Source organism: Ambystoma mexicanum, chromosome 12, assembly GCF_040938575.1.
Source record: "Ambystoma mexicanum isolate Mex_15411 chromosome 12, UKY_AmexF1_1, whole genome shotgun sequence".
In the NCBI taxonomy this organism is placed as follows: domain Eukaryota; kingdom Metazoa; phylum Chordata; class Amphibia; order Caudata; family Ambystomatidae; genus Ambystoma; species Ambystoma mexicanum.
Window position 1 is genome coordinate 53,476,652 of NC_090936.1, and position 27,539 is coordinate 53,504,190.

A 27,539-nucleotide genomic window follows, 5' to 3' on the forward strand; every position below is an offset into this window, starting at 1 on the left:
AAAGTCTCTATTCTTAGTTATCTCAATCTACCCTGCGGTCGGAGCCGACAATGACTCAAGAAAAATAATAACATGTTGTCTCTACTCAACACAGCCTATCTTTGTCGCTCTTATACACTTTTCTTTTTCAATACACAAAACACACAAACTGTCAAACTAGTTCACTTTTCACATGTACCCCATTGTACTCCTTTTCTCTAAGCCTCTAAAATACCCCAATTGGAGTTTGAGTCATTCCCTATCATAAACCTGTTTATATTCAACCTAATTTACCCACTTGGGTTATGAAATGACTCCTTCTAAAGCTCCTCTAGCTAGGAAACTGGGCTCTCTAACACTACTCGTTATATATCTCTAACGCTCCTCGTTATATAATAAAAAAGCCCCCGTTACTTTTCTATGTTACCACAATCCCATTCCCACATTTTGCCATTCCCCTTAATCTGTTCACCATTCGTTTTTCACCTCTCGGCCTTCGGTATTGTCTCCCCTCCTCCAATCGACCACCGTCGCCTTCAGTCTGCTCAGTGCCTGTGGAAACCAGGAGGGATTTCATCAAAAAGAGGGGCCTGTCCCACCTGTATCGATTTTCTTGCAGGAGTTCTATATCAGCCGCTCTCCACACGAACCTACGCGATCTTCTGGCTAGATGCAGAGGGTGTTGATTATCCAGAAATCTTGAGGTTTACTAATCGATGGGTCTTATTGAACCATCTTCCCATGCTAGCACAAAAACCTGTAGGCCCTTTTAAACGAGGTAGCACACTAGGGGATGGATGGGGATGCAGCAGTTATTCAAACATCAATGATAAGACTGACTCAGGAAGTTAGCTGTTTTATTAACAATTATCTAAAACAGGGAGTACAACTGACATCTACGGAGGTCTCACAGCATATCTCTCAGCGATTTACATAAAAAATCCACTTTCATATTAAAAACTCATCATCACTGACGTCAAACTACGTGGCAAAATAAGGAAACCTAAGCAGGATTGTGGTAGGACAAAAGGGAACATCTAGGTATGCTTTGTATGGGGGATGGAATTGTGATGGGGTCTCTACAGTCAGGTGGACAACAATGCCCACCCCTAGTGCAAGTCATCCTCAGTGTCATAAATTACACAACATTTCATTGGGTCTCAAACTATAGGGCTCTTTGATATGTGACCCTTGACAATTGGTTGGCACACTTGTAACTTTCTGGAATATTCCACTCGCTAGCAGCCCGCAAGCTGGTACCCCAGGTGTTGGAGGGTTGGACTTGACCATGCCTCCCCACCCAATAAGCCCATCATGCATCATCACTCAAGCTGTCTGTCATTAGAATAGGCTTTGAACTTGGCCTTGCAAGTATCACTGCTCCTGGGAATGGAAGTGAGTGTGAGCATACCCTTATCTCTGCGTAGTATGCCCAAGGCACTCATTGTCTTTCGTTGCACCCTAACATGAGCTTGCCTCGGCTCTCACGTTCATTGTATCTTGCCATGATAGATAACCACATTCTTGGCTGCCTCAACCCTTTGACACTGGGCCAGACAAGCCTTCTCGATTCTTCCTCTATCGCCAGTCGTTCTTATTCTACTGCGCCACACTTTCAGTCCTTTTGCTCGTGAGATTCCAATTTTCTTAAATTATATGCATGCATGCATATATATATACATATATATATATATATCTCTTGCTTCAGCTGTCGTTTCCACAGTTGGTGGAGGAGCACTCCTTAGTCCCAAAAGAATTTACAGAATCAGGAAACCAAAATGCAAAATTGTTCCACTATATTTAAGTATCAAAAAAGAATTCATAAAATCATTGCACATCCTCGTGGCAAGAAAACGTTTTCACAAGCCACTCACATTGTGGCCCTCCCAAGGTAGCTGGCGCATAGTGGATGGAGTCTACGCATTTCACGGTCCTCTGACCGCTTGTTCACAACTAATGACCCAAACATTGTAGAGGGTTAAACTACCCCATGTGACATGTGGACAGACATAGAGAGAGGACTACCCAATCTATCTGTCGAAAAACTGTGTCGGCCATTTTAGAACGGGTCTGTTCGATCATATGGGTTTGCCAAACCCAGGCTACTAGCCCGTATTATATATATATCTCTCGGCCCTCCTTTTGGGTAGCATGTCGTAAAACCCATTTGGTGAAGGCACCAGTAATTTACATAAGGTCTGTGTGTCCCAGCATAGTGCTTGTCGTTGCCTCTCCATTATGTGATGGAGATCACATGACCTGCTGCATAACCCTGCACAGATGAAGATCTTTGGTAATTCCAATGGTAGTAGGAATACAATGCTATTATAAATAATGAAATACATTTCATATTACTCACAGCATAGCTTTAAAGTGCATAATGTCAGCAACATGGCCATATAGTGCATAGTGCATATATTTGCTAAGTCCAAATGGTCCTTCACAAGGCCTGCCATGCGTAATATTAAACATTGGCGGTTATTTAGCTAAACAGTCACTGAATGGCCTTCGGTTTATAAATACACATGGTACTCGTTCCTTGGTCCAAAGTGCAATGTGCTAGCAGCAATTGTGAATAAAGTGCTATTCATCTCTCCCTCCAGAAAATGCAAGTGCCTATAGTTCGACCAAGGACAGGTACCAATCTCTATATACAGATTAAAACTATAAGAAGGTTTAAAATCTCAATATGAACTGCGACATGTCACATCCAATCAAAACCCTACAAATATCATTGTGAGTTGGATCACCCAAACCCATCAAATCCCAAAAGTGAATTAAAATTACACAGTCTCTACTGTTAACCCGATATTGGAGAAGAGAGAAGGTGGGAAACAAAAGACCAACACGACAGACAAAATCTCCAAAAGGGCAAAAGGACTTATTACAACACAGGAAATCCTTTCTTCTCATACTGGATACAATCTACTCGGGAGAGCAAATTTGCTTTCATATCATGGTCCACATCGGTACTCCGGTTAAAATGATATCGGTCTCATTGCATCATAACAATTCAAATATTAACCGAGGAATGTATTTAGTTCTTCGTCTGTGTTGTGCCCACTGGGTGTTTTGCTTTCAAAATCTAGGATGCAACAAGTTTCTTTTTGCCGAAGTTTCTTCTCTCTATTACCTCCTCTGGGATCAATCTCTATCTTGTGTATCCCAAAGAAGTAAAAACTGTCCATCTTAGCCTCATGATAATCACTAAAATGTTTGGCAATGGGGTAATTCGGATCTTGGTGTTGAATGGCCCTCACATGCTGTTGAATCCCAATTTTTAATTTACACTTAGTACTCCCGATGTACCATTTCTTGCATGCACATGCCACACAAACTACAAAATCTGTTTCACATGTGATCTTCTCCTGAATGGTGATGGAATTGCCTAGCACCGGATGTTCATAGGACACACAATTTCTTGCAAATTTACAAATGTTGCCTCGAGTGCACTTTCGGAAGCCTGGCTTCTGTGTTTTCAGCCATGTTTCTTTTGTGGATGGACCGTCCCATGCCATGAAACTTTGTACCAAACTGTCTTTCAGAGATCGATTCCGTCTGCAGCTTATTTCGGGATTCATTTTCAGATTTGCAGCCAAATCCTTATCTGCCAGTAAGATCCTCCAATGTCTACAGAATATTAGTTTTAATTCTGTTACCTCGTTATCAAAGGTTAGAATAATTCTTGTAGTTTCGTTTTCATTTATTGGTTCAACTGGCTTGTGTGATCCTGTGAGGAGTTCCGATCTTTCTTGTTTTCTTGCTTTCATGTATGCCTATATATATATATATTGGCGGCTCCGCCTGCAGTCTATTCAGCACGTATAGCCAGCCTTCATGAATACTTACTCTACATGCATTACTGCATCTGTACAATTATCAAACAGCTTGTGTTTTCTTCCGTGCTCTTTACACGTGCAATCTCCATTCTGTACGTAAAGGGTCACTCGATTCTTTACTTTGTCATCAGATTCTATGTGGCCTGTTCCCCTTCTCAATTGGCATTTCTTCTTGGCGTGTCACCTTGTTTCATGTGACGTCACCAGTCTCCTCTTCCATCCGTCTTTACACGTTCTTCAGGGATCTCTTCCAAGAGGTGGTCAGTTCTTCGTGGATACATAAAGAATGGTTTTCTCAATGGACACCTTTCCTCAAAGGCGTTTCGTGTTATGGGTGTCGTGTTTGCCACTATTTCCGGTTCCCAACATATAGGCAAGATTGGGGTGGGACTTCCGGTAGAGGCTTTTGGCTCCTCCTCTACACCACCTCTATGCGTGTCTCAATACAGTAATTGAAGCGCTAAGAGCAATTTCACATATAAGTAAATGTGGAAAACTACTAGCTGCTCCGAATTCTGGTGCTTGTCCACTTACATTCATACAACTAAACAGGAATATAAAATGGCATGTGCTTACAATGCCAGGACTTAAAAAACATGATTTGAGAGTTCCATTTCAGCTTATGTTTTACAAAACAAGAGTACAAATTAAGTAATTAGTTAAGCAAAGTGATCAGTGTTTTGCATGTATATATTTTGATATGTATAGGATTAATAAAGCTTAAACCTGCTTCCCAACTAGCAGAGTACAAAACAGGGTGACGAATACAGGGAGAGAACATTGAGGAGAGCCATGGGGTGGGAGAATAATTAATAGGGTTGATTCCCTTTGGCTATGTACACAAACTGGGAGATCTACTTAGATTTCTGGGGAACCTGTATGCATATGTTCACATTCTGGCAGGGGATTTTCGGACTTTCAATTCAGGGTTAAATTGTGCAATTTATGAGCACTGTTTCGGCTCCAAATTGGGCAAAACACCCTACAATTTACAAGAAAATTCTCTAACACATGGAAAATTCCAATAGATGCCTGGTCCCCAACAGTACTCATGTTATGCCTGCACTGCCACTGTAAAACACATGTTGATGTCATTGCAAACAATATGTCATAACTGTCATTTGTAACCATTTTTGTGATGCTTGAGCCCTCAATATGTCTGAGAGATGTACTTGCAAGCCAGGCATTGCCCGTTGGTCATGCACCAGAGTGTCCTTCAGGATTCCGTTAGAGGCACCAATCCTCTGAGCTTTTCTGTGATACTGCCTTCTTCATGAAGGGAAGATGGTTTTGCAGGTCGCCACCCATTATGAATATGTCTCCCCTCACTACAACCATAATCTCTTTGCTCAAAATTTTAATATAACCATTCATATATTGACTGGTCTGGCTTTTATATGATTTGTGCACGGTGCACGTTTCAATTCATCACTATACAACTGAATGTTATTTTAGCCCTGTCACGTACAGTTTTTTTTTTTTTTACATATAACTTGATCACATGGTTTCCACATGTTCATATTTTCAAGCGTGCCAATTATTTTGACATAAAAGCTTTTAAGGGTAGTCAACATACTAGGATTTGGCTTACTTTTATATTCATATCCATCTAAAAGTTCCTACTCTGTCACCTGGCCCCTCTACTCCTACGTTATGGTTGCCACAGGGGTTTGTCCTGGGCCTTTTTCCACTTTACACTCTTCCCCTTTCTGCTCCCATTACTTCTTACAAACTTTCTTTTCATCTTTATGTGGACGATACCCAAATCTTGATCTTCCGGCTTTTACGATTCCTACAATCCACTGTCTCTAGCTCTCTCTGTGCTGTCCAATCTTGTATGTCTTCCCACTTTCTCCACCTTAATTCATCTAAGACTGAAGTCCTCATTTTCCTTGCTAGCTTGATTCCTCTCCCTTTTGCCTCCCCCTCTTTCCACCCTCCCTCCTCCCCTTCTCCTCATCGGCTTGTAACCTGGGTGTCACCTTCGACCCCTCTCTTTCCTTCTCCTTCATATTTCCAACATGGCTCATTCTTCCCACCATGCCCTCCGGTGTGCACGCCCCACCTTTTCTTTCAGGCCAATAAACCTATCACTTCTCTGATTTTCTCCTGTGTCAATTATGGCTCTGTCCTAATACTTCGTGTTCCTGCCTCACACTGACCTAATACTTGTTCTTTCTGCCCCTCACTGGCCCCCCTCCACTCTGTCTTTAACTCATCTACTTGTCTCCTCTTTTCTCTTCCTCATTGTTCCTCTATTTACAGCTCTCTCCTCTCCATGTATCTCATTCCCTTTGAAACTAGCCGTCTCTATCACTTCCATTCTGTCATTTTCAAGTGTATCCACGGTCTCTACCTTTCCTCACTTATATCACTTTATTCTCCCAGTTGTACATTGCACTCTCAGAACCACTTTCTGCTTTCTTATCCCAACCCCCCTTCTGCCTCGTCTAGTTTCTGTTGCTTCGTCATACTCACCCCCAAGCACTGGAACTCTCTTCCTCTCTCTATCCGTTCCACTTCCTCTCTGCATATTTCTCAATCTAACTTCAGATCTCATCTCTCATTTGCTCTTTCCAATAACTGAGTTTAATGTTTTCACTATTCCTGTTTATTACTTAGAATGTACTGAGTCACTTGATTGTGCTGTTTTATTTTTAAAGTGTTCAGCGCTTTGGCAAAAGTGTTTTACAAATCAAATAGAATACAAATAATTTTCCTATGCTGAAATCTGTGACCTGACGTGTGAGCAATTTGCATGAATTGGGGATATACTAAACTGGCAGTGTTTTTTTGTTTGTTGGCAAAGCAGAACGTGGTACATGCTGAATCTTTTTAGAACCATATATCACATTGATTGAAATACGACTCAGATTGTTTTTGCAGATGCAGCCCCAAACGAAACAATTAATCTACCCCTGTTGAAATCCTTGATGCAGACGCACCATCCAACCAACGGTGAATGATGCACCATTTCCATCCAGGGTGGGAAACAAGTTTTTTTTCTTCCAACATAAAAACATAAAAAAAATGTGAACCTTTAGTCTATGGGGCCCACGTTGCTGTTTCAAGTTGAAGTTATTATATCATGGTAAATGCATGTGTTATTCCTTTTCTATACAAAGAGCAAATAAACCACTCAAAAAAATCTTGGTAAAAATTCTCATACTCATGGATATCACCACCCCAGTAGCTCTCACCAATAGATCTTGCCTATTGGCCATTAACTACAAGTAGCTATTGCTAACATAAAGGCTGGAGACCCCTGCTCTAGAACAACCATGATACACAAGGCAGGTGCGCTAGACAATCAGGATGCAAAGTCGCGCTGAACATAACAATCTGTAGAGGTGGAGTCAAATATCCCCACTCAAAGCTCTGCCCCCATGATGCCTATATGTTGGGAGCCAGAGTGTGAGACACGTGCAGTACCAGTGAGAGCATCTATACCGAAAAGAATCCTGGAAGTAAGATACCCATTGAGAAAGCCATATATGCACTCGCGACAATATGATGACCATTTGATGGAAATCCCAGAAGAAGTGTGAAAAATGAACAAAAGAGAAGATTGATTTCATGCAAAGCAGAGCTGAAGTATCCAGAGAAGAGACAAGGGGCTGAAGAATGTAGGCATTCTGTAAAGATCTAAGGAGGAGGTGTTAAAGATGAGCAACATTTCGGGCTCGAGATGAAGATGCTCATGCTACAGAAACGATGAAGAAAACGTCAAGTCATTTTACAATTGTACAGATTCAGTAACTAAAGTAGACAGAGTATTCTTAAAGGCTGGCTACGTAGTGAATCAATTGCGGCAATGCACCAACGTAAATGCATAGGAATGTATAGAGTATGGACGTTCCACAACACACTTTAGCAGAGTTTTGCCCTAGTAAATAGACAGGCTGTTTCAGTGTGGCGCAGTTGAAAAACAACTTAATACCAGAGGTAGATTCAAGAAAAGCTTGGCTGACCGAGTACCAGGAAGTCAAGGCCACCGTGAGCTTGGATGTTCATTCAGTAGCTACAAAACGTGTGAAAAGAACAAACTCCTGTTTGAGGTGAGGAGCAAGAACATTGAAGACGATAGAGGTTCATCATTTAATAGTATTTCAAATACAGAAAAGCTCTGAAACATGGTCTCTAGTCACATGGATGGATGAAAATAGATACTGATTTGAGCTGTATCGAAACCAAGAGACAGAGTATGCCTCTACTCCCTTTTATTCTCAGGCACAGAGGACATTTCCAAGGCCAATGATCAAAGGGCTAATTGACTAGCAGACTGCAAGGGTGATGATAGATGACAGGCTAATGAGGTGGGAAGCTATGGTTATGACCAGCCCACCAGCACCTGGGTGCCAGCCTGCGCGCTGCTAGCGTGTGTGGAATAGTACAGAGGGGTGCCAGGGTGCCAACCAATTGTAGAGGGACACGTAATAGAGAGCCCTATAGTTTGTATAACCAATGGGACGAAATGTATTTGATGACGTTTGTAGTGACTTGAACTAGAGGAGGGCTTAGTTGCCCCACCTGATGTTAGAAACCCAATAACGTTCCCTGAGAAGTATGGAACGTATGCCTAGATGTTCCCGTTAAGCCAATTGCTTTCCCAAGTAGGTTTTTATAGTTTTCCACGTAGATTGACGTCAATGATGATGAGTTTTTACTATAAATGCTGTATTTTTTTACGAAATTCGTTGAGTGAGAAGATCGAGCGGATGTTCGTTGATGTTTGTGTAACTCCCTGTTTTAGATAATTGATATTAAAACAGACGTACTTTGTCAACTTCCTGAGTCAGTCTATTTATTGATGTTTGAGTATATTCTGCATCTCCATCCATCTCAAAGTGTTACTACCTTGTCTTAAAGGGCCTAGCATTGGGTACATGGTTTCAAATCAAAGTCCGCATTTGGAGCAAGCCATGAGCTACATGCCCCACCTATGTAAGGAAGGCATGGTATCAACAGTAAGACAGACACACGTGACCACAGTTTAAGGGTGTTTATTGAACTTCAATTGGGTTTGAAAAATGCCTATCTAATCCTAAATCTAAAGATGGGAGCAAGCTACGACCATCAAATAATAATAACGCAGTCCTAGCAGTGTCTTGTCAAAATAAAAGGGCCTATACTAATAAACCTATAGCCAATCCTTACCTTTAAATACAAATAGTGCGGGAAACAATGTTATTTATGTAAAAGAAGTGTTCAAAAATCATATGTCAGAATATTCAAGCTATAGGCTTTCCTTCCCCATGTTTTCAGCACGGGACATGGCAGCACACTCGAGCTCAGCGTTGTCTCTGGCTTCTCTAGCACGAGGGTGCAGTTCAAAACTTCAACATCATGGCCTTCTATGCCAAAGTCTCTTTGTCATTCAAAGTCTCTTCTTTCAGAGGGCCTGATGCAACAAACAAACAATAAAGTTCCTTTCCTTTTAGTATTTTGCATGTACACAATTGTCTTGGGATTTTCACCATTCACCTCGGATCCCACTCTGCTGGGCTCAAATCCTCTTTAACACAATGGTCTCAGGATTTTCACATATCCAATTTCTCTGGTGTTTTTCTGTTCACCCCGGATCCCCCTCTGCCGGGCTCAGATCCACTTTTACACATAATCTTCAATTAGTCTCTCTCCGCCGGGCTCGGACCAATTTATCTACTTTCAACCCAAATTTGCTTTAGCATAAAGCTTTCAATTCATCTCCCTCTGCCGGGCTCTTACCAACTTTATCTACGTTGCCATAAACTTTCTTTACTGTGTCAACATCAAAGTCTTTCGATTGAGCACAGGATTTAGCTTGAACCGTTGCAGGACCACTTCAAGTCATAATTATTTGCCTTTCTTTCACTTTTGCCACCTCTCAGCTGTATGCCTTAGGGAGACCTTCGAATGAGCACCCATGCAGTGTCAGACCATTCTGTCAAAGGTGTTGTATCTTGGTTTCAAAGTTCAATCACTCATCTACAGTTCAACCTTACTCGGGTTGGTTATCACACATATTTCAAACAATGTTCGTTCCAGTGCTCGCCATACAATGATGCCACTTGAAACCTTGGCTTCAACACAGACCGGCCTTGTATCAGTCTCCCCAACTCACAGACTGTGTTGATTTCACTATGGCGTCGCTTTGCTCTTGGAGCCAAGAACAATACCACTGCAGCTGGCGATTCTCCACACCTTAATTATCGATGTGCTAGGTGCCCAGGTACCTCTGGCACACAATGTTATGTTATGGATATTTATACCGTGCACTATCACCAATGGAGTGATCCCCTGGCACCCTGGTGGATCTGAAAGGAAAATAAGGTGGTGTTGGTTAGTAGGATTGAGCGGCATAAGAGCAAGAGAGCTGTGATGTGCTGTTGGCAGCAGCAGTTCAGTTAACACTGTTCGCTGAGCTTAAGTGTGCTTTTCGGATGGTTGCCGTCATATGCTGTTGTGCGAGACGATGTCTGGTTTGTTTTGTTGTTGCGGTGTAGTGAAGTGCATGCGGTTTGTTGTGCTTGGAGGAATGGTTGTGTTTGGTTTGAGTATGAGAGGTGTCTGTAGAGGGGTGAGAGTTTTAGTAGGGTTGGTTAATGGCATCACTATCTAGATGTGGCGCATGCTAAAATTCCCAATTCTATCTAGATGCGACTCATGCAAATCTTCACAGTTATATACAGATCTGACACATGCCAATTTCCAAAAGTGTATCTAGATGTGAAATATCCTAATCTCTAAAATTCTATCTAGATACCAGTCATGCTAATGTCCAGAATTCTACCCAGATGTGGCACATGCTAGTTAATGCAGGATTCTTCATCCTGGTTTCCTGGTCTTACGTTTTCTGAACTTGAGGTTTCACAAAAGTGACGTTTCCTTGTCAAAAAGGTCAAGGGAACTTTCTGTCATGCCGTCTTTCTTCTCTCGTTAAACTGCCATCTTGGAACTGCTGTTTCCTCGTGTGCTTTGCCTCTCTCAGAGTGTGCTCTCGTGCCCCACCTTTTATCCATGTGTGGAAATGTAAAGGTGTGTGTGATGGTCATTAATTTCCTAACCACTGTATTGGGACACATTATGTATACTGCTGGGGTGTTAGTCTGTTTTCTCTCATAGCGAGCTGTCTGTGAGAAAGTGTTTGTGTTCTAAAGGGCAAAGGGCGGGGGGGCTGAGATCCTAAATATCCTACCTCGTAGGATGGGATAAAGGTGTTACAAGGAAGGGGATACCGCGTCTCACCATCCTGTGTCCTACTCCCACTCCCTGAAGACCCCTCACCCAGGTGATCCTTCCACACTGGTCCACCCCCAGGAACTGGATCCAAAAGCGATGGCTGTGTCCTGGCCACGTAGATGACAGATCTCCGGGGACTAGTGGGTGAGACACCTTCTGATTTCTCACACTTCCTGCCTCCTCAAATGCTGTCACTCTCCCGCTGACCTCGCCACTCCCCCAGCTCTGTCAGCCGCCACAGCCTCACTCACCTCTTGAGCCACCTTCTCACCTCTCAGTTTGCCTGTGCAGCCACCAGGGTAGCCCATCATGGAAATGAAAGAGTGGCTCAACCCAAACTCCGCCTTCCATTTCCCTGGTGGCCATCTTGAGTGTGTTTTTTTGTCTGAAACAAAGGTTTGCACACTCCCCAAAGCTAATTTTTCTAGACAAAATCATTACTCTCAGCACCCCAATTTGTGGGTAGCTAATATTAATCCTTGCCAGTTCCCTGGGCTGTATCAGTGGTAATGACCCAGGGACTATAATTAAAGGCCCTCAGCACCCCAAGCTATTATCGCCTTTACAGCCGGAGAACCAGCGATTAATGATTAATTATGTTTATTCAATCGGGCTGCACCAGGTATGTGATGGTACAGATTTTTCCTCAGCTCATCACCGACATCTCGGTCTCGGGAGGATAGCTCAGCAGCAACATGCTTGCCTTGGAAGTAAGACAACACAGAGCAACACAGATTTGATTTCTGGGTCTGCGCTTAGAAACCTCTGGGTATTAAGCGCATTATAAATAACCCATCATAACATATCATATCTGGCAATGGTCCTCACTGCAGATAAGGCTGGTACATCCCTAATGCAAATATGCACAAGTGCTTCTGCACAGTCTGTATTGCTGTGGGAACACCGCATGAAGACACTCACCCCCACCAGCAGTACTTTGATGAGGAAACAAAGTAAGAAAGCATTTTTAATTCCCCCTGCCCCATCCACCAGCAGGAAAATTAGTCTAAGGGGGTTATTATGAGAATACCGTCTGGTAACAATGCTTGTAAAACGGCTGGTAATATTGGGTCCGGCATTGTTACCGGACCGCCATACTCCGAGTCTGTCAGTAGGGGCAGTGAACTACAAGCAGGCCTGACCTGCCGGGAGTTCAAGCCTCTACCGGCAGAGTAATCACAGAGCTAGCAATGGTGCCTGGTGCTTCAGTAGTTCCCATCCCAGGGAGTACTATGGGAACACCGAGATATTGTGTGCTGGTAACAATAAGGCGAGTCTGCCGGTAACCCGCTGGCAGGACCATAATGAGGCCGTAGGTGTTAGTGTGACAACATTGGACTTTTAGTCTTATCAATTTTTGTAGTTTTCCATTTCCGTGCTTTCCCACGTACTTTTAAATACCCTACACGCTCTCCTAGATAACCAAGTGCAGCCACCTTAAAAAAAACATCAACCACAAAACCATTCTCCAAACATTTCGTACAGATCATTTCTGCTGATATTTTTTCCGCAGTAGTACGTGATGAAAGTCGCCCTGGGACCAATTATCCGCTTTGTAGGCAACACCACACACAATCAAATGGACATGCTGTGTATCCATTCTCTTAAATGCCACACAGTGCTTCAGCCCCTGCGCCGACCTCTCCCACTGGTACAGCCACAATCGATCCAAAGCATTCATCACACCATTCCTATGTTAACTATAGCACGCGAGGCCCTCATTATGGGCGATGAAATCCCCATCAGTTGCAAGGCCAAGAAAAGCTGGGAGACCAGCAGAGTGGGCCCAAGGCAGCCAGGAGGATGAGCCATGGCTAATGCATGTATTCACACGGCATATGAATAATGGACCCCAAGTACAGCCGGAGAACAGCAATCAGTGGGAAACTAAATACACTGCTGCTTAAACACTGTCGCTGTGATGTATACGCGCATGCGCAATTAATGATAACACACAATGCAGTGTTCGCTACATGGCAAATATAGCAAAATAATTCCCTAAGGTATTAATCCTACGACATGGGAACTTTAAAGGGATATTTCTTTTACCACAGAGAGGCATTCTGGGAGACACGTTTGCTGCGCATACACACTTGGGGTTATTTTGTGCTCTTTGATCCACTGACAAATAATTTCTCACAGGCAGCTCATGCCAGGCAGGTGCCAAATGGGAGGTTAGAGAGAAAAACTGAAGGTAAGGCAACAAGGGTAAATAAAACGCTGATTTCCCAAGTGCATGCATCTGGAAATACCCCTGCAGGGAGAATGCCAAGAGGAGCGCTTTATTAGTGGCGCGTCGGATGCTACGTACATGTGGCTGTGCGGAAACCAACTCACGCCTATTTCTTCCGGGGTCACAAATGGTGTACCATATTTGGGGGCAATAATTAGTCATTAGAAAACCGGTGTACTCTGAAACCCCTGCCCTGAATGAGGGGGATACTTCCATTTCTACACAAAAGGCCAAACTGTTGGCATTGCCAATGCTTGTTTGCAAAAACTTTTAATATGGGCCGGCGCCGTTCAGGGTCACATAAAGGTTTTGCATATATAAGATTTTAAGCAGTGCTAATTTTGCTCTACCATGCTCCTACTTAGCCTGTATTTTCACAGCGGTTAGAATAAATTAGTTAAAATACTGCGTCATTATCATCAAAACAGTATCATTTCTTTCTGATTTGTACTAAGTGCCAGTAATACAGAAATAGCCGCGGCTAGTCTTTCTTTTCTTTTAATCTCCATGTATCTCTGTCCTTCTTCGCATCCTCGTTCCTTCTGTTCTCCATTTCTTCCCATCTATTTCTTTCCTTATTTTCTTCTCTCCTTATTTCGTTTTTTGGTTCTTTCTTTGAGAGTGAAAGTAGGGGAGAAGACGCGATTGGAAGGAAGGAAAAGGGTCTTGGACAAGATCTGCAGCGCTACAGACATAGCTCCTGAGCCACCAATCGTGGGGTGGTTTAAGGCGTGTGATCGAACATGCGTGCGTATAAAATGGTATAAGCTCCACAAAATGCAAATCTGTGCAAAATTAAAGGTGATGTGCTCTACTGGAAAATGTACACCACCAGCAATATAGTGCCAACCACCGAAATAGCACCAAACAAAAACAGTTCACGGGATCCTGCCCTGGTAGGGTACGAAAGTGTAACGAAAATGCCAGAAACAAATTGTCAAATATCTATTCACTTCATTTTCTAGCCTACATCGAGGGAAAGAGAAAGTGGGAAAAAACAGCATTGAACAAAACCTAGAAAGAAGACGAGGTTAACAAAGACAGGTGAACTTAAGAGTAATAATCTGCTTTAAAAACAGAAATCATTAAAACTCTTCCACATGCTATCATATCTATCATGCACATCTCTGCTGTTAAGAGACTTCTTATCTGGTCGATAATACAACCATATCCGCACAATGAGTATTTGATTTTTTGTTTTGGTAAGACAAATATATTAAGTATTGTTTGTTTCTTTGGCATATTGCAGTCTCTACAGGACTTTTTATACACTATTAAAACAACACTAAATGTCATGACGATATTAATGATGAATACCTTTGCTCACAGGCAGGATAAAACAATGCTTTATACCTGAGTATAGCACATCATTTCTGGCCTGAAAACATCCTCATTTTATATCTACACAGCAACCTAATTACATTGAGTTTTTTCTTAAAGACTTTGGGCCACATTACAAGTGTGCCAGTCCGGTAACAACGGTGCCGGAAAGGCTAGCGGCACCGTTGATACCGAACCTGCACACTCCAAGTCTGCGGGCGGCTGCCGTCCCTCCCGCCCGGCCTGACCACCCGCCCGCAGACTTTCCGGGAAGCAGGAGGTGCTGGCGCTTCCCTCATTCCCATTCCCATTGGGCCTCATTACGACCCAGGCGTTAAGGGTTAACGCCGTCGTTAACCCTTAACGCCTGATTCTGATTTTAACGGCTGCTTTTAGCAGCCGTTAAAATCCATGGCGCTAACCTGCCATGATGCTAATTACGCCACCGTAATTTACGGTGGTGTAATTAGCGCCTTCCCCACTCCCATTATGCCCTATGGGGCAAAAATGGGAATGGGGAAGGGAAAATGGGAAATGGGGATTTACCGCCCCACTCACCTTGGAATGGGGCGGTAAATCCGGCATCCACCATGGTGTAAACGTAGTTTACACCATGGTGGTAATGATGGCGCAATTAGCGCCTGGGTCGTAATGACCCCCATTGAGTTTTATAAGTAGGACCTTAGTCCCATTTACATGTTCATATTACCCATATTGCAATATGAACTTTCTTCGTAATGGTATCATATCCGACTTACGAACACGGCAAGTTCTGTCCTGTACACCAGTCTTACTCCATGCCCTCATGATCTCCTTCCTTAACATGATTTTGAATTTGAATTTCATGTAATCACGTCTGATGTATTATGTTACCTGAAATCTGACAGACTATTGGTGCCACTGCAATGCACCCGTAGCTCTGTGCCTTTGATGCTAATTCAATTACATTGTGTTCGTAATCAATGCTCCTTATTCATTTATCAATGTGTGTCTTGATAAGTATCTCTGTCCTCGAGTCTTTATTCAAATGATGGATTTGGGAGCAGTAAAGTCCATCGGTCATTCATTGATCAATAGCCAGATCTTTGTAACACATGTTTTGGGTCCGGTAGCCCCCTGTATTATTGTGTAGTAAAGTGTATATGGCATCATTGAAATATTTCCTGTATAAGTTTAAACGTCTCTTAATCAGGGTACTCTTTATAGCGACTATATCTAGTTCCGCCAGGAGGTACTCAACTGGGAGTCTTTCTGGCATGTCAAAAACGTCTTTTCAGGCAATAGCTTTCCATTTCTTTCAGTATTGTTACCTTGCCCACTGCCCAGATCTCAGAGGCATCCATCAGTGTGGGTACAATTTTCATGTTATACACCTGTCTTAGAAATTTCAAAGTATAGCATGAGTGACGAATTGCACATTATTTCAATCTTGCAAGTGTTTAATTTAGCTCTGCCCAGGTATTTTCAATCTGTGAGATCCAATTTAGTTTTTGATGAATGTCACTCCTAAATTCGCATGTCTCCACCTCCTGCAAACCTAGTACCTTTTTTTTGTAACGTTTTTCATTGCATGCCATAACCTTTGTTTTGGTTGTGTTTATCCTAAGAGTATTTTGGTCCGCATAGTCACGTAATGGATCCAATTGTTTTCGGCAAGCCCTTGGGTGGCTTGTTCATGATCTACAGATCATCGGCATATCCCAACCATCCGATTCTCTCAGCACCCAATTTAGGAGGATTTGCGTGGTCAAGTCTGAGTTTAGTGAATAGGTCGGCCATGTATAAGTGGAACATGCAGTATGGAGACCAATATACCTCCCTCTTTGACACCCATATTTGTGGGTATATATTCAGTCAGGCGGCCTTCTTGATTACATCGCATTGCTACAGCGGTGCCCTCGTGTAGTGTCATTGTCATTTTTAGAAGCCCTGGTGGTATTCCCACCTATTTCAATTTGGAACATGGCAAATTGCGATTGATCATATCAAACGCTGCACTGTGGTCGACATATGCTACAAAAACTGACTGATTATATCTAGCTCTCGCTTGTTCAACGATGGTCCCCATAATATTGTTGAGGATGGAAAAGCCTTTCTGAAACCCTATTTGGTTAAATGGTATGGTGTTGTGGGCATTAGACCACACAGTCAATTCTTTTAGCAGGACTCACCCAAATATTTTGGCCCGGGAGTACAACATGGCTAGTATCCTATAGCTTTGAGGTGTGTTCCTGGGGCTACAATGCCGGGACGATTATGGTTTCGCTCCAACCCATAGGCAACTTGCCTGCTTCACTTATATGCTTTAACAATGTATGTATTACATTGCCCCTTAAGGGGTATTTTTCTTCTTTAATTGAGTGAAAATGCCATCTTCTGTAGAATTACAATAAGGATGTTCTTGATGATTCAGTATTCCATTGGCAAAGACTACTTTGTTTCCTGGGGAAGATAACCCGCAACCAAGGAACATGATCCCTAGGTAGTTAGTAGCTTAAACTAACATCATGCACTGCAGCACATCATTATACAACTTCTGCAGACCTTAAAAATCCCAAAACCTGTGCAAGGAGGTGCGCACACACCAAACTACATGATCAGCAGCTGTCACTCATTGATAAATTACAATGTAGACGCTCTCGCCTCCTGACAGCTAGGATTTTGTCCAGAACCTTGGGAAGTCACATTTACGTTGGACACAGGTTGACCAGATTTTTCCCCTGAGATCCCAGAGGTGTGCGTCATTGAGGAGTCCCTGGCGCTTTGATAGTTCTGCAGCTTGCAGTGTTTCAGCAGCTCCTGGATGTTTGGGGCTTGTAGCAGCTCAGCAACTTCCCAACAGCTTATTTCTCCAGTCCTTCAAAGCAGCTAGAGGCTTTTAGCGTCTCCTTCATTTATCACCATCTCTGGTCTCAACACAGTGGGACGTTGTCAATATTTCTCTCAACCCCAGAAAGGAATGAAACTTGGCATGTTTCATGAGATCACTGCCAGACCATAGCACAGTCTGCTGATTCCCTGCTTCATGGAGACTTCATCAAGCCTGTTCCCATTCCATAGGCATACATCATTCTCATTATGAGCCTCAGATCAAGGTAATAATGGGCATAGAAGTTAATTTTGCTTGCATTCATTTTTATGCAAGAACATGCAACAGCAATGTCTTGAAAGGCTGATTTGTCAAACTACAAAGACCAGAATCCCTCAGGGAAGGCATGGAGCTAACATGATAGCCTGGTAACTTTGGATCATCAACTTGGGCACCCAATTTGGGCTCCGCACATGAGTCATCAACACACGAGTCGGTAAGTGATTTTTGTACTGGTGGATAATACATTTAATCTTGTTCTATTTTATAAATGGACTTAACTCATTTCTCTTGGAACTGTATGGTTACAGACTATTTGTTATTGGTATTTATATATTGCCTATGGCTGAGGCATCCAAGCACTGAAGATCTGATGATGGGTTTATCTCGAAATTGCTTGGAAGCAAGTGTGACGAATCTGGACAATTTGTTCCTTCTCCTGAACCTCGCCTGAGTGCCATAATCATGGAAGACGGACAGTCTTTCATTCATTCTATTGACGTGTGTAAGACGCAAGCATTTTGTGAATGGAGAGGGAACAGAGCTACGTCGAGCCGCAGAGCTAGCGGTGACGAGCAGAACGAGAAACCCGCAAGCTGGAGACTGGATAGCTGGTGCCATAACCAAGCAAGAGGCTCTCATAAAGGCGAGACAGAGGACGGATAGACCACCATCTTCCCGGGTGGCGTGACCACTGAACAGCAGTGGTGGGCCTGGCACATCTAACCAATGCCAAGACCGAGAGGAAAGATGGGCATGAGTCCTGAGCTCCCTTTGACAAGTGTCTTTCCGCCACACGAAGAGCAGAAGACAAAATGGTCACTACAGACCTGTGAATGTGAGCGAGATACAAGGTGTCGGTTTCCAGGAGCACAGAAATTGATGCAGGTACGAAAGCCATAGCGAATGTAATGGGCACAGGGCCCCATTGAACCAGAGAGCAAACAATATGAACATTGGACTGAAAGGCTGGAATAGCCACCATTACTATGAACAGTCAAGGGAGCGTAACGGGCACCCGGCCACTCTAAGGCATAGAGAAAAGGGATACGAACAATGTAATGCAAGGCAAGAATAGCCGACAAAGCACACCAAGTTAAGAGAGTGAGACGGGCACATAGTCCTCACTGAATAAGAGTGGGAAAAGATACAGAAACTGTATATCAAAGTTAAATCAACTGCCAAGAGTTTCAAGAAAACACAGAAAGAGGTCTCATGTTGAGACAGCGTAAAGGGAAGCAGAATACTCTATAACATAGACAGCATAGTGCAAAAATCACAGGGAGCAGTGTTATTCAACTGGGCAAGAACCCTAAGCTAAAGTGTATACTGAGAGATAAGACTGATTAACCAGCGAGCTAACCGACTGTTGCGGCGTCCCAACGCTACAACGGTGGGAAAGAAAGAAGTGTATTTTCAAGTCATCCTGGAGGCATTAGGAAATTAAAAAATAAGAAACTGTTTCCTTATTAGAGGGAGAGGGAAAACCTTACAAAAGATAATCATAGATTTTTCCAAAAAGGATTTGATACAAGAACTTCAAAGAATGAGAACAAGTCAACTACAATTGGGTCAGGCAGAAGTGCACAACGATGCTTTTTGAACAAGCCTCCCCTTTCTTTTGAGTTAGGTATTTTTCTTAAGTGGCAGGGTCAGTTAGCTATGTAGGATTGGGACAGAAGATTTTATTTGGATGTGACGAGCACCCTTAGTTTTACTTTTGATAGGTTGGGAATTTACCTCTTAGCATTAGGGTTTAGACGTTTTGCTTTTTATTTAAATAAAACTCGTGAATCAGGACCACATGTAGTCTGCGTCCTTCTTCTGGTTCACCCCACAAGCTAGTCTGTAACAATGTATAATGAAAATAAAGCACTTACTCCAACAAATATCGGAGTATTGTAATAGGTAAGCAAAATATGAATTCCTGAAATAAACGCAATCAGAAAGTGGTTTTATACACTTAAGTCATTAAGTACAGGGTCCAATGAGAGGTTGTGTCCCATTACCTGATTCAGTGATGCCACCACCAGACACAGCTAGGGCCGTAGGTGGATATGTTGCTCTCCTAATGTAATGTTAATTTCTAGAATCAAAAATATACAAACGCCTACAAATATTAACATCACAATTTTACATTAATGAACTCGTTTGCAATGTATCGCCTTCTGAATAATGATGCGCGCAGATGGCCAGGCTGGGGTTAGAACCTGTCTTCTAAGAGGAACACTTGACTTGTTGAAATATTTTCCCGGGTAACAAAAACATACTATGCTCATAAGACTGCTCTTTATTTCTGTAAAATGCTTTTATTGATGAAGAAATAAGAATGAGGATGGTTCTTTCGCATTTCAAAGTAGGGAGAGACTATCTATAAACAAGGTGGACTAGTTTAGCAGGAAGTAAGATGGCGAACATTTGTTTTGTGGTCTCTGACTGCAATTACAGTCTGCTTATTTGTGGCAGGACAGTACACTGTGTTTCCAGCCCACTGGTCTACGCTTGGACTTAAGAAAATAGTTCAGAGTCTCGGAACAGTCGCACCTCTGAAGCCACAGGCTGACTTGGTTTCCAGCTCTTGAAATTATACAGAAATCTGTTATGGATGAATGTGAAGTACAAACCTATATATTAATAATGTAAAACATACTAAATTATCCTGTTTGCTATGCTATTGCTGTATCTTATATTCAGAATAAGTTACGTACCTGTAACTCCTGGTCTCCAGCATTTGTATCTTACAAGGATTCACACGCTCTTGAATATTCCCTGTCGTCAGGCTGGGAAGCCTCTGTAGCATTAAAGCAGTTTACCTTTAAAAGCTAAAACCGCTGGTCACTTTAGTGCTCTATCAGAGTCATTTTGGGTTATACTGACCTCAGGAAATTAGACAGGACCCCCTTGGTTCCACCCCTGGCGGCCATCTTCAGATATGGCAATGCATGTGGTATGGCAGTATGAGCCAAGAAAAGCCAGAGAGGGGTAGGCGGGAGGGTCGCATGTGAATCCATGTAAGATGCCAATGCTGGAGAACAGGAGTAACAGGTAAGTAACATATTCCTTTTCCTGCATTGGATCTTTCATGGATTAACATGCTCTTGAAAAAGATAATGCAGCGGTACGTACACACACAACCATGTGTGTGTGTGTGTGTCTGTGTGTGTGTGTATCGCCATTTAATTACTCCCTACCTATGTGTATAAGTTCAAATACCTGCCGCCCTATTTGTGTCAAACCATCTATTCTACTCTTAATGGCAACTACATTTCTCTTAAGATTTTGTTAACGGCCTACTGCACCTTCCTCAGCTTATGCTTGTAATTGTGATCATGATGGGGAACAGGTGAGGCTGTTGGTGCGTGACCAATACGGCTGCAACTCTGATCTCCATTACCACCCAAAGTTAAGTTCCCATTTTGGGGCTGAGGCTCGAACTGGGGGAAAGTATGAACCAGGTCTTTAAGGAGACCATAGAGACGGATGGCCTCTAGTGCGTATATTGCGTGAGATAGCTGCCAAGTGCACCCTAATGGATGAGTGCGAAAGGCCAGGATTGTGCTACATACAGGAGGTTGCCATAGCAAGACCTGAGCCACTTGAATGTGCAATGGATGTAGGTGCTGAGTTGCACACCAGATGGTAAAGCGTTTCCACTTGCTCTTGTACCAGGACAGTGTAGGTGCCACTTTTGCCCTGGCTGGAATCCTCTTGGATTCTGTGGGTAGCAGAATGTTGCTGTATTCTAGGGCTGTAGGAGCCAAGCCATCAAGATGAGTGATGCAGGGTTGTGATGCAGCACCGATCCGCCCTCCCTGGAGAGCAAGTCGGGTAGAGGAGGCTACCTGATATAGGGTGTCGCCGAGAGGTGCAATCGGTCTGAGTACCAAATTTGCCATGGCCAGGCTGGGGCCATTGGAATCATCTGGCAGCTGGTCCATTTGAGTGTACTGACAACTCTGGAAAGCAGTGGGATTGGGGAAGGCACAAAGGAAGAGGCCATCCCACTGGAAAGATAATGCAACCCCCAGGCTCCTCTGTTATTGAGACCGGCTTGCAAACTTGCTGCATTTCATGTTGGTTGCTGTAGCAAACAGATCGATCTCTGGATGTCCCTACTCAGAGAAGAGATAGAGAACCTGGCTCAGAGGAAGCTCCCATTCATAGCCGGACCTGAGTTCTCGGCTGAGTGAATCCGCTATTGTATTGTGGATGTTTGGCAGGTGGAAATAAATTAGAAACATGCCCTGCGTTATCGTCCATTTACACAGCGCTTGTGCTTCCACTGACAGAACTTGCGAGCGGGTCCCTCTATGCTTGCGGATATAGAACATGATGGTGGTGTTGTATGTGAAGATGCAAAACACCTTGTTCTGTAGTTGGGGACTGAAAGGCTTCAAGGCCCAGAACACGACTCACGACTTCAGAACATTGATGTAGAGATGTTTTTCCTTGGGTTATCATAGGCCCCATGCGTGGAATTCTGCCATATGGGCTCCCAAGCCCACCGGAGATGTATCTGTGGTCACAGTGACTTGATGTGCAGGAAGACTAAATGGTGCTCCCTGAGTGAGGTTGAGATGGCAGTTCCTACATTGTAGAGCATGACGGAAAGATGGTGTGAGGTGAAGTTTGTCTTCCCATGACCAAGAGACCTGGTGACAACGAGCATCTAGGAACTCTTGCAGAGGTCTCATCTGAAGCCTGCAGTGTGGGATTAATGGTATGTAAGATGACATAATTCCAGGAAGGGATTTGAGGGTGTGGACTGTTGAAATCTGGAGACTGGACAGTTGCCTGACTTTGTTCAGCATTGTTTTCACACTCTCTTCTGGAGGCGTGATGACACAGACAAGAGTGTTGAGGCGTGATCCTAGGGACAGAGAGTTCTGGGTAGGATGCAAGCATGACTTTGCAAAGTTCACTGAGAACCCTAGAGTAGTGAGACACTGGATGGTATCTGCGTTGTGTTGCAAGGCTGGTGGCACAGATGGGGAGCGCACCAACCAGTCATCCAGATATGGGTAAACGTGGATGCCTGAATGATGGAGGAGGCCCACAAATGGAGCTAAGCATTTTGTGAATACTCTTGGTGCAGACTTTAGGCCAAATGGAAAAGCTTTTAGCTGGTAGTGTCTTCCTTGAACTTGAAACGAAAAGAAGAATGTGTGGCCCTGGTGAATGCATCCTCTAGATCTACAGAGGAGAGGAAAGCTACTTCTTCCAGTTGGAACTTGAGGAACTTGTTGAGTTTCCTGAGGACTAGTATATAGACCCCTTCTTCCTTCACCAGAATGCAAAGAAGAATCTATCTTCTACCAAGAGCAACTTTCCCACTCTTAGTAGAGAGTTTGATTTTCAATCAGAGAATGAGCTTTATTTCGCTTTGGCAAGAAACTTTTCTTCTCCAGCACAAATCCCAGATTTTCAGTTTACATTCAGCACCCCTCTGCTTTAAGACAGGGTCTGAGGAATGGTGACAGTTGGGAATTTATTTTTTTGATGCATCCCTCCCTTTTAGGGAATGTTGGGGTTGGAAATGAGAAACAGTCCCCAATGACTTTAACAGACTATGGGCCTCATTACGACCCTGGCGGTACGGGGTTAACGGCGCCGTAAAAGGTGACGGCGCCGTTAACACCGTACTGCCTCATTACGAGGTCCCCTCGCGGGACACAGTAAGCACGCCTTGGAAAACCAGGCGTGTTTACCGGGTCCCGCGAGGGGAAGAGGGAGCAAACAACGGTCAACTCGTAATGGCCCGTTGTTTGCTCCTTCTCCCATTCCCATTCAGTCCTATGGGGGCTGAAATGGGAATGGGGAAGGACCGGGTCCGGGTCCTTGGAGGGAGGAATTACCGGGCCTTCCAAACTCTGAATGGCCCGGTAATTCCTCATTCTTTGGACCCGGACGTGATTTTGGCGGCAGCCATGCCGCCAATAGCAGCATGGCTACCGCCGAGGTCGTAATGAGGGCCTATGTTTTTTTATTATTGTGGATTTCAAATTTCAACAAAAACAAAAACACCCTGTGTTAGTTGGCTATAGGGAAGTTAATTACATTATTATTATTATTATTACATTATTATTAGGTAAGAAAATGCTGGGGGTTTACTTTGTCTGGCCACGCAATCAATAATGGGAAGATTATTGAATCAAACATATCCCCAGAACACTTGGTTTGTTTAGACAAGTTTACTTACATAAAATATCTCTGGGTTTTATCTTTTAATGACAAGTCCTCAAGGCATCTGGACACTCAGGACTTGGTTAGAGGCCTCTCCAAGTTCAGCCAAGAATGGACTCCAGCATTAATCCCTTTATTTGCTTCTCCTTGTCTAAATCCAAGCTTCTGTCTCTCTTCCTGGTTAACTCTAATTCCTGTCTTCCAGGCAATGTTATTTTTCCAGCAATTTTGTAGTAGTCCCACTCAGATGAAAACAGGCAGTTCTCCCCGATTCCCATTGTGTGACACCTAATAAACCTATAATCACTACCCAGTTATTAAAATTAGGATGGGCCCGCATTTAAACTCTTGATTTGGATTTGATATCTATTTTACATCCCCTTAACCCAGCTCTTGCCCCTTTTCTTTCATTGGTCCCTTAAGTAACCAGATATCATCCCAGTGAATTTATGACTCCACCCATTTGGGATAGCATTCTCATGCTTTCAAACATGCAGTGAAAAACTTCAACATGGCGAAACACTTTCATTTACAAATAAGCATCCTCTAGCATAGTTTGTTGTCTTTTGCTTTTCATGCTGGATTTAATTAAATGAGTCCCCTGACGGCACACGGTTGCAGGTTCGAACAACAGTGCTTTTTGATTTACTCAAAAACTTATCAACCAAAAATGTTCTACACAGATATCTAATAGGCTATCATCTTCCTGAATATCTGCTTCGTGACATTTTCTGGTAAGCTATCATCACATTTCAGCTCATAACTTTACTTCTCAAGCTTGAATTTTTATGAGCATTAAATCATTGGTGTCATGTCTCGGTCCTGGCATCCCACGTTTCTGAATCATTGGAGATGATATTGTTCTCGAGTGTCTGGTCCCTCCAACATGGCTTCCAATGTGCTGAATGCGTGATACATGATTACAGGTGAAGGTGATACAATTATGAAGAGCAGATAACAGACAGAAAACTGTTAACTTAAATTTAAAGAAATATACAGAGCAGCAAATAATTACAATGTTGTCGGTCTAGTGCCCAAGAGGCAGAATAATATCTATGGATCTTGAGCAAGAAGCCACATTTTGGCATTCCTATTGAATAGATGGAAGGCATGTTCAGCTCTTAGTGACTGTGGTAGAGAGTTCCATAACTTGGCTACAAGTACTGGGAAACTGCTCCCTCCAACCTTTTGAAGCTTTAAGCTAGGTACTTTGAGACAGTGTACCTGCACCAATCTCGTGGGACGCCTGAGGTATTGCGTGTGATGTTTTTAGTCAGATAGCTAGGTGCAAGGTTGGCCAGACATTTGTGGGGGAGTGAGAGGAGTGAGAGAGTTTTGTAGGCAATCCTTTGCTTGACTGAGAGCGAATTTAAGTTCCGCCTGGTCTCTGATATAAGATGGGATCTAGGAATATTCAGCACAGCCCTGAAGGAGAACTTGCATTTTTCTCTAATTCTGTTGGCTGGCTCCAAGATAGAGTGTGTTGCAGTAATCTAACTTGGATTGTGCTAATGCACTAGCTAAGGTGATGCAGTTAGGTTTCGAGAGAAAAGGTCTGCAAGCAGTAATTAACTTACAGGTGTAAGCTAGGGACAAGGCTGATGCATTAACCTGTCTTGATAGGTTTAATGATGAGTCGATGTATATGCCAAGAGTTTTCACATCTTTGGAGACCTTGAAGGAGTTGCCATCAATGCTGAAAGCGTCAAATTGTTTACTTAGTTTGAGCTTAGATCCTAGGAGGAGGAGTTCAGTCTCCTTGTCGTTTATTTATTTTAATTTCTAAAGCGCTCACACAGCCCACGGGCATCGAGGTGCTGTTACAGGAATTGTTTGTTTTTTAGTTGCGTAATTGTTTTTTTTTCTCAGTTGTGTATTTATAACGCACTTAAATACCCAGAGGTTTCTTAGCGCAGACCCGGGAATCGAACCTGTGCTGTTTCGTGTCGTCGTGCTTCCAAGGCGAACACATTGCCGCTGAGCTATCCTCCCGGGACAAAGACAAAGTCCATGTTTGGCCGTCCAGGCTTGAATGATACTGTAGATATTGTTAAACATTTTGGCGTCTGTTGCATAGTCGCCAGTGATATGTAGGAGTATCTGGTCTGCATAGTTAGTGTAGGTGACACCCAGATGGTTAAGGTCGTCAAACAATGGCTTTGTAAATACATTATATAGGGTGGGAGATACGCAGGAGCCTTGAGGGACACTGCATGTGACTGGCACAGAGTCGGCTGATGGCGTGGGAGAGAAGACTCTCATTGATATATTGTCTAAGAAGGATTGTATCCATGTTGTGGCTTTGTGGGAGAAGGGTGCAGCTGATGTGAGGTGTGAGCAGAGGACTTTATGGTCTACTAAGTCGAACGCTTCCCACAGGTCTAAGAGTAGGAGGAGGGCTATTTGACTTTGTCTTTTAGCTCCTCAATTTGAGTCTTCAAATCAATTAAGGCTGTTTCTGTGCCGTGCCTAGGTCTAAAAGCCTGATTGCCTGAGGCAGACTAGGTTGTTTGTTTCCAGATGCTCCAGGATCTGCAAATAGGCTGCTCTATCAATGATTTTGAGAAGGAATGCGACTGTGGTGATCAGTCTGTAGTTCGTAGGGGTGGAGGGGTCTAGAGTTGGCTTTTTGAGTAACGGGGGGCTAGGCGTCTTTAAGGTTACTATGCCTGTTTTGAAGGATGTGTTGATTAAGGAGGTGATGAAGGGCGCAAGTTCTTTGGCAGCCTCCTTGATGATGGGAGCCGGGCAGATGTGGCCGTGGCATCTTGAGGGTTTTATCTTGGAGATTATGTCCTCTACCTTTTTAATAGTTAGAGGGGAGATGTTGAAGAGAAGGCAGGTTTCAGTGACTAGCATTGAGACGATGAACTTAGAGGTAATGTCTAGGATTAAAGGTTTTTCAGACTCTATTTTGTTTTGCAACAAGGTAATTTTATTTAATATGGCTGCCTGTATGTTGGAGCACCAAGAAGCGTCTTTAATGCAAGTGACTGGAGGTGGTGCAGGTGATTCCAATTCTCTAAGAACTTTGAAAAGTTCCTTACTGTTAGATATGGCTTGCACAATGCAGGTTTTGTAGGTTTCTTTTTTAGATTAAAAGATGGCTTCTTTGTAGGTGAGGGAATCCGATAGGAAGTTCTCTTTGTTGGAAGCAGTGGAGTGACTTTTCCACAATGCTTCTGCATTTCTTTTTTCTTTTCGCATAGATCTGAGGTGCGGGGTGAACTACGAGTTCAGATGAGCGAGTGGTTTGGCTTTGACAGTTTGAGTGAGGCAATGGTGTTTATGGCTTTTAGTACTGTATGGTTGAAAAGGTCTACCAAGACAGTGGGGTCTGAGTGTTTCTCATTAGTAGCATTAAGGATGGGTTACAGTAGTGGGAGCAGTTTTTCCACTGTTATGTTGCGGGTGTTCCTGGTTTGGGTGGGAGTTGCGAGGTTGAGGGAGTTGTTTTGGTTACCTTCGTCCTTTATAGTGAACGCAAACAAGTGGTGGTCAGTCCAGGCACAAGTGCATTGGATAGGATGTCGATGTTGCAATTGAAATCAACAAGCCAATCTAGAATCCTACCTTTGATATGGGTTGGTTCTGAGATTCGGTGTGTGAAGCTTAGTTCAGAGATAGATCTGGCGAGAGAGGCGGCTTTAAGGTCTTTTGAGTCTTGGAACCCCAG